Consider the following 13,985-nt stretch of genomic DNA (forward strand, 5'->3'; position numbering starts at 1 on the left):
TCTGCTGACTCAGGACACACATATATGAGCACAAAATAACCACACACACTAGAAGACTGCTGACATGAACACAGACTAACACGCAGACAGGGAAATGCCACATCTCACACACGTGGAGGAGACCTAACAAAGCCAAGGGGACAGATTGTGTTGTTCTGGCAGGGAGTGTAGATACGACTTATTGTTCTGCAAACATCTCTCATTCCTCTGGAGCCACAATTTATCCTGCTGGTTGAATTAAACCTCAGTAGACATGGAAAATATATTCTTCATATGGAGAGAAAGTCATCGGACAAAAGAAAGAATACAAGCAATAAAGCAATAAATCAAATCAAAATGTAAATACTTAATAGTCATGATCGTAAAAAGTCATCAGGCCAGCCAATTATCTGAGCCACGAATATTAAAAGAAGGATGAACAACCTTTAAGACTTTCTTAAAGCTATCCTCTTAAATTTGCATCAGTGTTCTTGGGAAGAGTTGGGTTGATGTTCCCCAGAGAGAGTTAAGCCAAAGTGATGCAATGTTTTCTTAGTCCTTAAGTACATGGTTCCAGAATAGGTGCAAACCCGGGGAGTAAACTTCATACTTCGTGCTACAGGTGCTGTCTAAAAGAACTTGGAGATTGTAAAGGTAAATTTGGAGTCAGAGTTGCAGTTGTTCCTCACAGTTTCAAATCTGTGGTATTGTGAATCTTGGAATTCATCAGTAATCATCTCACGATATCAAAGACTCTTGGAGGGATGGCTGACTTTTCAAGCTTTAGGTGAAGCCAAAATCGCAAACACTGTGAGTGTTTTTAAAAGTAAATTTAAGATTTACCTTTTAAATCTGGCTTTTAACCTGTAGTAATTTCTATTCAGCCCTGTCCTGCATTATTACCATTGTTTTAACTTCATTTTTATTCTTTATTTTACTCTGTCTTATTTTTTGTTGTTTTATTTTAATTTTATTTTATGTTATTTATCTGATTTAATTTGATTGACTGTATTGTAATTAATTTATTTAACTGATATTTATTAGATTTTATGGATTTTATTGTAATCTTATTGTTTTATTTTTCTGATATTCAGATTTTTTTGTAAACTTTCTGATATTCAGATTTTTTCTATTTTTCTGATATTTATCTGATTTTATTTTATTCATTTTAATGTAGTGATTTTATTTTTATTTGTAAGTATTTAATTTTACTTTCCTCTATCTTGTTTTAGCCTGGTATCATTTTACCTCTTGCTTTTGTTTCTATCTCTCTGGGTTTTTAGTGTGTTGTTTTTTGTGAAGCACTTTGGGCTGCATGCTTGGATGTATGAAAGGTGCTATATAAATACAAATAAGTTGAATTGAGTTATATGTTGCCATCGTTGGAAGTCTGACTAGCAGCTTGAGAAGTACCTGAGCAGATTTAAAAATGCACTTTTGCAGATTTTTGCAGATAGAGGTTCACTTAATGTGACTTCGAACACACATGCTCTACTAAGTATATTATGTATAATCTTAGTGGTGGACAAGGATTATATGCTGCATGCTGTTTGATTGTCATTATGTTACGTTGCATCCACTCCTCCATTCATTCATGCTCAGCTCAGTCCTAGACCCTGTGGAGGTGGTGGCTGACAGGAGAATTATGGCCAAGCTGTCGTCTCTGATGGACATTTTTCTTCTATATATATTCTTGTTGAAATTCTTCTACTGTACACCTTCTTGTTTGCTGCTGTAACTCCATGAATGTCCCCGTTCAGGGACGAATAAAGGAGTATCTTATCTTATCTTATGTTATCTTATTTTATCATATTACCCTGTCAACATTAGCTGTTCTTATCTCTTGGTCATATCATTAGAATAGAATGAAACTCATATTATTTAGTGTGTATAAAACCCATTTTTTTGTTCCCTGTCAGTGAACATAAGTACTACAGCTGACAGCCCAGATTAAATGATACCTTAGAAGTCATACCTGTCCTGAAAATAACCTATTGCATGTCAAACCAAACCAAACAAAAGCAGGACAGTTTCAAACCCCGCTAACAAAATGAGGAAAAATTTGGCAGAAGCAGATTGAGAGTCTTAAGATATGTTCAAATCTTCATAGAGGACGTACGTTAAATCAAGTGGCCCAAATTGTTGTAAATTCTTGCATTTGGGTAATTCAAAGTGTTTATGGTGAGTATCATTCTAAATGGATACAAAGATTTATCATCTTCCATGGCAACCACCCACAGGCCCTGATGATGCTTCAGTGAGAGAGAGATGAAATCATTCCCAGGTTTATTAGCCTCTGGAAATTGGCTTCAGTGGGAGGTGGAAAAACAAATCATTTGAATACATACCCGGGTGTCCTAATGCTCATTTCAGTGCTGTCACTTAGAGGGGGGAGTGAGGGGAGGGAGGGGAGAGGGAGTGCATTGTGCCGCTGACAGGATTGGCTTTGTGTGTGATGAATGGGGCTGTCACAGACGCTGACAGGTTTGTGTTCAATACATGTGGATGTACAATACGCTCTGCATCCCGTGACAAGCTGGGAGGCTTTTGGTCCTGATAATCTCCATATCGTTTCATCTGCGGCTGCTTATAGAGGATGTGGTCACTGAGGGGAGTGTCATGGCCGCTGAACACACACGCACGCACATATAAACACACACACACACACACACACACACACACAGACACACTTTCACTATTCCTCTGGAAGCAGAACTGGGACACAAAGATGACTGATGTGTTCACGTTTGTTTTGTTTTCTGAGTGTTTTTAAAGAAAGTGTGTGGAATAAAGATCAGAGTTTCTGAGGCAGGTTTGTACTTTACGCTCTGATGTATCTGAGCTGATCTGATAACAGGTGCACAGCCTCTAAGTAAGGCTTTACATTTCCAGAAAAGATGCAGATAATGCAGGATCCGGACACATAACAAGCCAACCTCTGAACAAAGAGGCAAAGAGACAAATGTGTTGATATGACAATCATGTTTTCTTACATTTTTAAAGCAAAAGGGACCAAATTAAAGAATCTGTAGTAAAACAAGAAAAGTTAAAAAATATATTGGGAAAATTAAATACAACTAGATTAATTAGACTCATAATTTCTCCATTGCATCAAAGGGCGGTTCTAAAATAATGATTCAGACCTTAGTTGAGTTCCTGGTTAAAGATGCTGTGAGGAGTTTTGAACAGATTTTGATGAAATCACATTTAACAGAATGATTATGTCATATAGCTTCATTAAACTGGAATACTCAGAAGACAAGGCTGAAATCACACTGCATTATGATGTAAAAATCCAAACCTTGTTTAACCTCATCTGGACACCTGGACATACTGAGCAAAGGCTGAGACAAGGTCTTAACTTGAGTGTTTTTTTTAAAATAACAAATAAGTTAAGTAGCAGACAATCACTGAAAAGCAGGATGAAATAAAGAGAATAATTCTACAGAGAATAAATTAAATCATTGTTTGAATCATATTCTGTTTAGTGTTTGATTATAAGCATTCAGAAGTCTGTCCCATAGCGGATGCATGGAGGCAACTATGGTTAGTTTAAACCTACAAGGTGAGCTGAGACATGATCTGTGTTTCCACCTTTTAACAAGATGATATTGGTGCAACTTCCTCCTCCGTCCCTCTGTCTCCTTCACTCAGATTCTTTGTATTATAAAACTGAATTTCTTTGACTCTTGTGCTTTGTTCAGCAGCTAGAATGGCCTCTCCTGCAGAAATATCTACATGTATTAAAATAACTAAATGTAGAGACCTTAGTGAAGCAGAAATCTGTGCACCTGTGGTGTTCAATAAATGACTTCCATAGACTTTGAAAAACATTAGAAAGACTTTTGAAACGTCTGAAGGCTGTGTCAGCAAACCCCAGAGATTCCATTCACTGACTAAAGATTTAGCTAAGACTAGGGACCTTGCAGCGTCACTAACTGCAAGACTACAACTAGATTCATGGCCTCAGTCAGGACAGTAGCTGGTTAGCTACAGCACAGGGGATTTTGAGCGCTGCACCATTTTTTCCACATTTTTCCTTTTACTCTCTTTCATGGTAAAAATGGGAGGACGCGTCAAAGAGGCTTTCTTGCTCCCTCCACAAATCCTCTAGTTCCTCCACTTTTCCCAAAGTCCAAGAGACCTGCATGTTTTTTCGCCACTCCGTCATGTTTGTTTTGCTAGTTTGCAGCTTCCTATTTTGTGCTTGCAAGAGTGCACCTCTTGGTTGTTGACAATGTTGACATCATCAAACAACATGATTTGCATAAGACAAGACTTAAGACCTATGATAAAAATAATCATGTGATTGTATTGTAATGCAAAGACTAGGAAAAGGCTTAAAACAGTCAGAATTAGTTTCAGGACAACTTTACACCAAATGACTGAGATCACATGACTTAAGCAAACTCTCATGTCTTTATTCAGACTTTATAATCACCTGATGTGTTGTTTGGTGTAAGGCCAGCATAGGCTAACCTTCCCTTTGGTTGAGGTTCAAATAAATGCTACACTGAAGTTTAAACTGAAACACACTGACACATTTTTGAAGTGGTTATTTCAGCTATGGCAGACTATGGTGAGATATAAGTAGCAGCAAAACCATTATAGTAAACAATTCCTGCACATATATAACCCTGGTAATGAAGCAACTACATGGAAAATATTGTACAAATATAATTTAAAATAGAAAAGAGGGAAGAGGAGGATTTATTAAAATGGCTCTGCTGCAGGAAATAAAATCATAGAGGAAGTAGGTATGAGGAGAGTGCATGCACATCTGTCTCTGTACAGTTTCCTTCATGATGGCAGACAGTGTGTCACATGGAGCAGGGAGGAGACAGAACTTCTGAGTTACTGAGGAACTGAATCTAAAAAAGGTCAGTTCATCATGAAGTAGAACATGTTTTCGAATCTTCAGATTTTTTAGAAAATCAAAGGTCGATTTTGATTTCTCCAGCCGTCAGTGTCGTGTTCGAGCTTTGCAGCAAACTACGGCGCAAAATGTGATTTTCCTCTGAAAATATTTTGGCTGCCAAAGTTTTGGAGTTAAACTTAGTCTTGATGCCTGTACACTCAGAAGAAAAAAAAAGGTTTGATGCAGGACTTTTTCTCTCTGTGGATTCATTGCTCATGGCCGTGACGGAGTGTGAGTCTATTCTTAATATTTATGAACGACCACTTCAGGGTAAGTTATGGACACAGGTTGGGCCAAGACCTTGCTTAGCTTTTTCACTCCCTCAGTATTTATGTTTCCCTGACATTTTTTTCCTCTTGCTATTTTTCTGTCTTCCCGTCCATTAGTAGATCTGGAGCTGTGGAATGAGGGAAGCCAGAAAGAAAGTATAAGGGGACAAGACGAAGAGTTTGGTTGGAATAAAGAACGTTTTTTAAATTATTAAATATCTTTGGTTACGTGTCAAACTCTCTGTTAGCTAGCTTACTTATTTATCAATTTATGAATCAAATATGAGAAAGGACTGTCATATACAGATTATTATTTTGCACCTGTAACTAAACTCTTAGCATCAATTTAACATCCAAACTTTAGGGCTTTTCCAAATCTACTCAGGTCATGAAAATCAAAGAGAAAAAACTCTTTGTCATCTGCCTAACAATGCTTTGACTCTTGGACTTCCCACACTTAACCATTAAAGTGTTTTTTTTTTTTAAATCAAACCTCTTCCCAGAAATGTCAATTTAAATCTTCCCTGAAAAACAGAGGGATCTAATAATGATTTAACAGCTGGCTGAAAGCACGCAGGTCTGTTCCAGTAAGTTTCTGCGCTACTCTTTAGTTTAATGGCTCTTATTTCACCTAACAGACACATTCATTATTCTATGTAGTGCATCAAAGCCGGGCCAAAAAGGCAGCATGTTTGCCATTAATTCTTCCATGTTTGTGTTTTCCTGCTGAGCCGGGAGGTGTCTGCATCAGGACGGTTCATATTTAACACAAGGTGTAATAAATAACAGAAAAGTAGGTTACATGTAGTCTGATAATAACTGAAGACTCTGGCAGTCATGTTGTCCTCTGTGAATATCTGCGTCCATGAAGTCCGCAGAACAGACGACAGGAAACAAATCATTCTTACACCTGTTGCTCTTTGCAGGAAGACTAATCGAACAAGATCATTTTAAGACGGGATCAATAAAGTATTGATTGTAGTACTGTGTCATGGCGTTATACAGTCAGTGAATGGATTCAAACTTCAGGAGTTCAACCGTCAGAATGAATGGTGACTTGCTTTGTGTTTTTTCCTGCAGTAACAGTGCTTCTGTAAAATTGTACAGAGATGTAAGAAGTAGTCAGCTCTGTTTTATTAACCTCTTTTTGGCTTTCACAAATAGTAGGCTATATAAATGCTTAAAAATACACAGCTTTACATGGATGTCTTCTTTCAGGGACTGGCAGATAAACTTAGGGTAAAGTCCTGATGAAAATATCAGTGGTGTGCGTTCACACATGCAGCAGGAACATTTCAAGAGGAGTTTTGTGCACATGTCAATGCAACTTATAATGTAACATTCACATTTCTAACACAGCAATGACCACATTTTCTGATTAAAAGTCTTATTAGATTACATTCATCTCTGATCACTTTGTAGACAATAATCTGTCACTAAAACCTCAGACTTCAGTAAGTAGCTGTAAATACTGTAATGCTTCTTTCAGAATGTTTTTTATAATCTGGTGTTTATTTATGTCTTCTCTTTGTATTTGGTTCAATCACATTTACTGCCGTCAGTTTTTGCTCTTATAACATTGGTGGAGTTTTAATCTTTGATATGTGAAGCACTCTGCAGCACTCAGGCTGGATGTTTGACTAAAGGTTCTGCACAAATAAGAATGAGCCTAGTGAGGTGTTGAAGTCTGTACCAACACTGGGTGATCTGTATTAAAGCTGCCATATTACCAATGGTTGATACCTGCACATTGTATCTTTAAATCTACCCTCCAGCCCTTTCCCACATGCAAATTTTCAGGAGCGCCTGCAACTGAAACTTTCAAAAGGTACCCTTTCACCAATGCCCCCCAAAGCTCAAGGTTTTACCTGATGGGTGGGAGGAGTCTCAGGAGGCGGGACATGACTTCAAACCAACGCTGCGTCATGTTTCAAAGATTTCCAAGATTGCAAACACAGCAACAGAGCACAATATAGCTACTTTGTGCTTCATATAATCTAACATATTCAAGAGTATAAAGCAGCCTCATTTCAGTACGAGAACCATGATAGCTTTGGTTGCACACCAGTCACATGATATGAACAGCATCACTCCTTCCTTCATTCTCACGCGGAATTTTCTTTTAACTTTTACCTGCTGTGTTCACACATCCGCTCATCCAGACTTGTTGCAGAAATTTTACTGGTGGGCTGGCAGGAAAACGTCTGTGTTAAGTCTGGGTGAAACCTTTGGCTGTTTCACACATGCATGTATTTTGGGAAGTTGTGTGCATGTGTAAATAACATTAAACATTTCCTGAAGCACTTCTTCTTGGTAGAGAGGAAGATTCATTGCAGAGCATTTGCACAAAACTTTTCACTTAAATAGCAGAAGTTGACTAAAAGTCAGAATAGTTGTAAAATTAATGGATGCAATAACATTTTAGGGTGTTTTTCCTGCAACAGCGGTCAGGGTGACACCTCCATCATGAACAGAAAAGACCTCAGCGTCTACTAATGACTCGTTTTGATGGATATTTTTATTTTCTGTGAGCATTTTTAAGTTTCTATTAACACACTTTGTTGTGGTTGGAAAACAGAACCTCTGCTCTGAATGACTTCAGAATATTAATGTGGTTTTAAGTGAAAGCACTCCTTGTGTTCTGCGTATGACCCAATTAAGCCTCATAAGTCTTTCTGTGTACGTGTTGTGCGTAGAGTTGCTTAACTTCCATAAACTCAGCCCACAAAAACACGATAACTTACATCCTGAGAAGTTCTGCCTCTCAGGGCTGGATACACACTTACTCTAAAGATTGTTTGACCTTCACGGTGCCCGGCTATTACTCTCCTGTGAGTCCCCCCATCACCTCTCCCACCCTCCTTTTTTTTCCACAGATGGATTTTTTGTTGCATTAATCCCACAGATCAGGTGGGTTTTGTCAACGTGTTAAACTTTAATACTTTGGGTCATTTATCTTTACGGCCGAGCCCGGAGTCTGTCAGCGACCAGACGAGCTATTTCCTCATTTGGTTTGGGAGCAAAGTGGCGCAGGAGAGAGCAAAGGGGGGTGATTGAGTGGAGTGGATTGGGGGAAGTGGGGGGTGAGTTTGCTGCTCACCATTTAATGAAATCCTGATGTGAGGAGGGAGAGGAAGACTTGGCTGAGGAGTACAGGGGTGATATTTGGGGTCACAATCTAGAGAGAAGCGTCACCTCTCTGGAGAGGTGTCTTCCCCTGGATATTTCTGCTGCTCTTGTTTGGAGTAGCTCGTAAAGAGTGCTTGCCCCTCATTACCTTTCACATGCTGCATCAGAGACCCCGGTGGACGAGGATAGAATTGCAGGTGATTAATTTGTGGAGGGCTCCCCTGGAACGTACCCTGCTCTCACAAGCATTTGTCTTCATTTGCCAAGATATGTACAGTGACATGAGGAGATGGGCCTTAGGAGTCCTGGAATCATGTTTTCCTTTTTCTTCTCATTTTAGGAAACAACAGATCAAGCTTCAGTAAAACATCCTGTAAGAAGAGTGTCACTGGTGTTGAAGTGGTGCTACAAAAACAAACAGTTTTCTCGGCTCATTTAGCAGCTAAAACCGTGGAACTAATGGACGAGTAATGAGAGTCATAATGCTGCTGCAAACATTTTGTTTTGTTGTCTGAACAGCGAGTGAAATGTCAGTGTTATATTTCACACGTATAATTGAAACACTGCAGAACAAGACTGTGAGTGGCTCAGACAGAGGAACAGGGGACTGTTGGATGTGAATGTGGACAGCGGCAGATTTAGATTTTACTTATATTAAATGTTTTGTTGCTCATTAACAAACATTACTCACCAGCTTTCAAACTAACATCATGTTGTGTTGCATACTTGATTCTGATTGGTCAAATCCCTTTGATAACAGTTATAATTTTGAATTACAAGAGCAACACCAGAGGCAACCAGATCACACAGGTCATATCAAATCAGACCACCTGGTGCTGGAACTCCTTTCGTTCCAGCACCTTTCACCTCTTCTGGAGGTGTTGGTTCTGTTAGCATGCTAATCCTTAGGCTAAACAGCATGGAGGATATTTAAATGCTAGATCCAGTCCTGCAATCCAAGCAATGGCAGCAGAGCCAGTGTGTAACTTTAAGCTGCTGATCACTACAATATTAAGAAGACTATAAGTGGTAGTGCTAATAGCAACAAACGGTAACGGCTAACGTCACCTTCAATGGAAATGTTAATGGATGGATGGATGGATGGAAGTTGTTTACAATTTTATTTGGTACAGTCAGGTAATGAGCGAGATAGCAAGCAGGTAATTATGTGAATTAGAATCCCTTCAGTGGGGTCCTACTCACCCTGTTGGGATTCTAATTTGCAAAAACACTTGCTCACTATGCATCATTGTTATTGTTATTGTTGTTATTATTGTATTTTTATTTTTAGGCCTTATTCTTATGGCTTTGTACAAAGAGAGCACAGTTTACCAAAGACAAATTCCTTGTGTGTTCAAGCATACCTAGCCAATAAAGCTGATTCTGATTCTGATTCTGATCATTCCTCACTTGTTTTATTTGAAAGAATACACCAACCTTTAGACAAACAAAAATCCAATATTTTGGAATTGCACGATAAGATATGGCACTTAATTTAAAGATGTTGGGGCATCAAAAATCAGTGTTCCTAACAGTAGCATCAGTTTTGAATCATACTGAAAATGTCCCTGATGTGAACTGAAAATGCTGATGTGTTAGGAGGAAGGTGCAGCTGCCTTATGAAGTTTTTATGAAGCTTTTATTGTGTTTTTTTAGTGAAGGTCTTATCACTGTCAGGTTGATGTAAATCATCCTGAGGTAGTATATATGCACAGATCAGAGTATACAAATGTGCACTGTTTTTATTTAATCCAGAGTAAAGATCAAAACTTCAAATCACTTCTGAAATGACTTTTATTTATAATAGTCTGAGTTTTGGTTATTTGTGATCACAGATAAACTCATTATCACCTCTAAAGAGAGAGTGTGTGTATAGGTGTGTGTAGTGCCGTTGTGAAAGAACCACACAGTATGTAAGGCCAGCCAGGGGTGTTGTTTTTCCACACAAGGCGTTGAAATAATTTAGACTAAAGACTGTGTTTGTTGTTAATGAATCATGACTATAAGACACATTTAAATCATTACTGTCTTGGCATTGACTTGTAGTTGTAATAAAAGTCAAGAGATCAGTTCATTCTTATGTGGATGTTTGCACAGAACAGGAAGACACAATTATTTACAAAAACTGACATCTCAGCTCAGGATCCTGGCTCAATCAAAAGGTTCACGTTACTACCAGGAATCAAAGACAATGTGCTTTTTGTTTTATGAAATGTTTTTGTACGTGATTATTTAACTAAACATGCTCGTATTTTAATCACCTGAGGGACGGCAAATGTTGATTTCCCATTTTCAACTCTTGTATGCATGTATAACTCAATTTCATAAGATTATTGGTAATCAATAAAAACTTAATGAGACACAAACAAAGCACAAACCACTCCAGAGAAATATCACACAAAGTAGTTCTGATCCTTCACCCAGAGCCTGTTTGTGAACTCCACTTCTTCCATAACTAGAATAAAGTTAGAGTCATTCTGGTTGCTTGTCTTGGATGAGCTTGTGTTTGGCTAACACACACACTGAACGCACACACACACTAATGCCCACATATACATGCACAGACAGGAGCATTATGAGTCTAATGTGTGGGATCAGATTCCATGGTATGCAGTCTCTGGGCTAATTACACAGTAATGGAGCTAATCAAGAGTCAAACAGGAGAAACATTCATGCTGTAATCCTGCTTAAAGCCTGCACCTATCCTTCACCAGGATCTTTAAAAGGTCCCGGTGGCCCATTAGAGAGCAACGAGGACGACCACAGGCCTCTCCCTGGAGAGAAAGAAAAAAAAGGAGGGGGGTGAAGCCACAGAGGTCTACTGTAGCTGTTCAGAGGTGTTTGAAACAGTTTGTCCTGGATCTCTGCAAACCTTCTTTTAACAATGGCGGATTGTTTAACTCAGAAGAAATGATGGGTTGAACAGTACAGTACAGTATGTGCACTGCAGAACATGCATGCATGATGGCATCAGCTGTGTGGAGGTATCATTGCATGAGTCTGTATGTATGAGGGTAGCAGTTGTACTAAGAGACGACGGACAATCCACCTACCACCTAACATTCTTTATGATCTTCAATTTCTTGCAGTTCTTCTTAAATCTTTCTTTTCAGTGTGTGCTGCATCCCAAGACTGTGCAGTAGAAGAATGCAAGGTATTTCTAAATACTTTTCGGGATCATTTTTTGCGTGATCCAGAGTTACATGTTCAAAAGCCATTACAATTTGAATTCCATGAGTTAACTAGACATGCTGTATGCTCACAGGTGTAATGGTTATCATTCAGGGCGGACCTCAACAGTCAGTAAATCAATAAACAGAATATTATCCAGCAAAAATGTCATATTTATTTAACTGTTTCAGATATTTTTTTCAAGCAGACGGCTAACTAGTCACAGGGTGAGAAGATATGTTTCATGTTTGTATCTTATAGCTGCCTGAACATGCTTTGATTCTGTGCTGTTGGTCTGACTAAGTGAGTGAATCATTAAAATAAAAAATAATACATTTAAATGAAAAACAATGGCGGCGTGAATTAGTGAAACTTAATGAAATTTTGGACACTAATGTACCAAAGCTTTAACATGTTGACATCAAATATATAATAATGTGTGTTATGATTAAGAACAGACTCTGATTACAGTTAATGTCACCATGAGCTCCTGCAACCACACCTTCTCTTAGCTGTCTGTGTGCTGGGTTCTCTGTCTGACACTGATCAAACACTGATGTGTAAGTGTTCTTTAAATTTCAATCATCATCTTTTGACCTATCACACGATGAAGTAGGAAATGCCACTGAAACAACAGCACACAGAGGATGTAGGAGAAATAGCACTACACCTCAGATGGAGGCTGATGGCCAATGGCAGTTGACGCCTTCACTGACGTCACCTTCTTGCACGGGGAAGCTGCTCTGGAGGTGAACACCTGAGCAGCTTGGAGAGAACATGCTATGCTGAGCGATGCCAGTCTCAACGCTGTGACACTGTTCACTGATGTCCCCGACTGTCTGAATGGACGCAGGGATTCAAACAGACACAGACACGATAGGTCGAGTGGGATAAACCGGATTAAAGGAATGTGGTGCCTTTATTATCGAGACTGTATAAATTAACAATACCGATTTTGTTGAATTTATTTTTTATATATTTTTTAATTTGCTTTATCCCAATTAGCTGTTGATGATTTTATTTTTTTAATGAAGGCATGTGCATTTCAATTATTTGTAAAATTATAATTATTTTTGTATGTATATCTGTAGTGCTCCTCAATATCACAGTTTTATACAAATAGCAAGTCTTCATCAGATTTTTTTTATTACTATTAAAAATTATCATAAATGGGAAACCAAGCGTGCCGTGAGGCCTCATCACTCCCTCGTGGCCCGGGCCCCTGCAGGGATCCTCGCGGTGTGCTGCTCTGTGGAAAGAGGCCGCTCGAAGATGGAAACAAACAGCCACAGCGCCCTGCAACCTTGCTCCTGTATCATGTTGGAGTGAGAGGCGTTTACAGCTGTTTTCTTTCATAATATACAGGACGGCACGCTGCGCGGTGAGAGCTGCTCTTTATGCGGCAGCAGCAGCAGAGGGGACAAAGACAGGGAATGAACGGCCTTTACACATTAACTACAAAATCATTAAACCTTTAAAAATGGAATTAATTTAAAGAGAAATAACAGATAGGTTTCTGAAAATTGAACCTTAAAATAATCTTAAAAAGGAGTGGGTTATAAATGCTTATTTAACAGCGGGCCTACAACTTCTTTAAATTTTATTTTTTCGCTGTCACGTGTTTTATTTATTTATATATATATTCTGCTTTACAGATATATTTTGGTGCACTGTGGTGGATATAAAGGCTATTTTATTGCTTTTTATCTGCTGTGTAATTTCCCTGAAAAAGCCTGTTTTATTGATGTTCTTGTAAAATATTCTGTTAAACTTTTCTATTAAATATTCTTGTGACATTTTCCTGCTATTTCATATCTTAGCGTTGAATAAATGTGCAGCTTCAACATGCAAAACTGCACTCTATCATATTTTATTGCCTCTACCATCTGCTAATCCAACATTGAATCAAACAGCGTATCGAAATGTAAAAAATGCATTAAAAGGAATCTTCTCTTAATTTTTTTCATTCCGTGCAAATCACACCAAAGTCTGCAGCGATGAGAGAGCCTAATGCCGGCAGAGCAGCCGGTAACGCGTTACAGCTCACTGTAACCAATTACATTTTCAGGATTATTATTGCAGTTGTTGCATTTGTCATCACCTTCTTCGAGGCTGCGATGGAGGCGGAATTTGATCCTCGAAGCAGTCCCTGATGCTCGCTCCGGAGCGCACTGGATTAATTTGGTGATTAATGAGAGAAAGGCTGACCTTCACCGAGGGGGAGTTTTCCCACTGCTTTGATTTTATCGAGATCATGGCTGATAAGAAGGCTGCTCGTTTAACCTCTGATTATTTATAGGAGAGCAGGGATTTTACAAAACGTGAGAAATGAAAAACGTGTGTGATGAATTGCTCCCCACAAAAAGAGAAAAATAATAACATTTCCTTTTCGTGACTTGCAGCATTACGCACTGTTTTCTTAGAATATAAGACCTCGGCTGTGATAGGACGTAAATGCGGAGCGAATCATCCAATTAAATCCCTCCAGATCTGATGATTGATGATGTCAGCTGCTCTGC

Source organism: Notolabrus celidotus, chromosome 8 (assembly GCF_009762535.1).
Source record: "Notolabrus celidotus isolate fNotCel1 chromosome 8, fNotCel1.pri, whole genome shotgun sequence".
Lineage (NCBI taxonomy): Eukaryota > Metazoa > Chordata > Actinopteri > Labriformes > Labridae > Notolabrus > Notolabrus celidotus.